The following is a 2366-nucleotide window of genomic DNA, read 5'->3' as shown; positions in this document are numbered from 1 at the left end:
AAAAAATAGGGGAGAGGAGAGATGGTTTGTTCAATGCTCTAAAGAGGAGGAAAAATATTAACAGAGTTCAAAGCAGACTCCACCTAGTGCTACAATTGCTTCTGTTTTGAGATTATTTGGATTGATAAATCAGAGGCATATGGCCAGTAAACCAAACCTCGGTCCTTAACAGTGGTAGGAGACTGCAACCCCAGTTGGGGAACTGCCAAACATCATTTGTTTCTTCTGACAAGCTGCTCTCTACAAATAGAGAGCAATCTAACAGAATGTGCATATTAATCCATTTTCCCTACAGAGGTATAACCTTTAAATAGCATATTATGTTCCTCAAACGTGACAGCAATGACCTTCTTTTATAGAGACCAACTTTGAAGGTTCCTTTAGTGGAAGTCTCAAGTTCTATAGTATCAGGTACAGAGAAGTGTTTTTACCAGACAAGTTAATGAATGACTAACTAATTCCTTAGCAAAAACCAAACAAACAGAACAACCCTCCTGCTAGACATTGTCAGGCACATGAAAAATCTTCATTTCTTAAAAGGAAATCTATTAAGTCATTAAAATAGAATATTGCTATCGATGAACTCAAGGTTTTACTGCCTACATGTACAATGAAAAGGAAACTGTGCTACCTCCTTGTTGGTTTACTGCTTGAAGAAAAAGGAACCAATCTGTAGGATTGTTGCATGCTCCAACTGCTATTTGTGATATGCCTGAGTAGCTCAGACAACAGGATCTTATTCTGTAAATTCAATAAATATCTAAATCTTAAATCATAGAGAGGACTATTCATTCTTTTATTGCAAAGCTATCAGGTTAAAAATGAACTTGAAAGCCAAAGGCTAAAGATTAAATGCACTTGGAAAATAAGCTTCATTTAAATATTAACTACTTCATAATACCACAGATTATTATTACACAGCTAAATTTTCACTTATCTACTGTATCCTGTTTATTAATTAATAAACAATAAAATGTTATTTGATCTGCTCCCTTTCCAAGTGAGAAGAAACTTCTTCCTTAGACCAGTGTTTACCAAACATTACTATATACTGCCTGATCTCTAATTTGCCCCCGCACAATCTTAAGAATCATCTTAATTAAAATAACAGACCCCAATCCTTGCCTGCTTGTCTGACCTGAAGACATRTGGATTAACAAGAGAATAAAAAGTCAGGCAATTGAGCAACTGGACAGCAGTGGTATGGCAGCTGCTTCTGGGCTGAAAATTGTAGAAGTTTCTCAACAGTGTAAAGGAAGTGTGTCCCTTTGTGTGCCCAGCAGTCCTTACCCTCCAGGTAAGATGTCTACAAGCTGTCAGTGTTAGCTTCCCTGTGTATCTTGGTATCCACAGGCAAAAAACCCAGTAGGCTGGCTGAAAGTCATCCAAAGCATGCTCCAGCAGGTCCACCTCTCCAGTGGATTTGCGGACCAGGACTGTTAAGTCATATTGCTGAGCACACTCCCTCCAGGGTAAGAACAGCCATAAACTCTAACACAAATATATTGTGGAAAAACATGGAATGGAATAATAAAACTACAACATATTCAGACAGGAGATTTTTAAAGTAGCTTTTRGAAGCTTTCCTGCAATTAGTTCTAACACAGCAAACTTGAGCAGCTCATTTCAAGACTGAGGTCTACAATTATTGGAATTAAAGATAAATACATTTACTTTTCTAATATTTACTTCATACACATAACATTGTTTTATTTATAGTCAATGTTTCCTTCTTTTGTCTTTCATAATTAATAACRCATTAAAAAAATGTTTCAAAGACTAGAAAACCATGACTAATATAAAGCTGCAAGGCCAAGCCAGCAGCTAGCACACAACACGTGACACTTCGTAACTAAACCAAAGTACAGAGTTACTGCTTGTCTTTCACATTCTCCCTCCCTCAAGTCAGTASAGGTAAGACTTGAGTCTTAAATCTGACCTGGATTTAACATTAACTGAAAAACATAAATGGGAGAGGAAAAAAAATGATAAAAACGWGGAAGGAGCAGAGAGTGGTAGCAGTTTCTTGTGTTGTCTCAACTGGAGAGGGGACTTTGCTTATTCAGACTTACCCCAAAACGCGCAACACAGTCCTTGTTAACGCAGCGTTACAGACGTGCAAAGCCGCCGCAAAGACTCGACAACTTCAGGCAGTCGCCAGTTAGTTCAGTAAGCGTGTAACTGCCCAGACCTGTCCCTGCAGGTATTTCTAAAGCAGCCGAGGCCAAAAGGCGACCTTGAGACCCCCCCACCCGCCGCCCGAGGCGGCGGAGCCGACAGCACCGGGGCCCGCCGTGCCCAGGGGAAACCCGGCGCGAAGGCCCGGCGCCTCAGGACGGCTCCTCCGCCACAACCCGCTCAGAAAG

This window comes from Rhea americana, unplaced genomic scaffold (genome assembly GCF_003343005.1).
Source record: "Rhea americana isolate MKP2758 unplaced genomic scaffold, rheAme1 scaffold_99, whole genome shotgun sequence".
In the NCBI taxonomy this organism is placed as follows: Eukaryota; Metazoa; Chordata; class Aves; order Rheiformes; family Rheidae; genus Rhea; species Rhea americana.
This window is presented reverse-complemented; position numbering follows the sequence as displayed.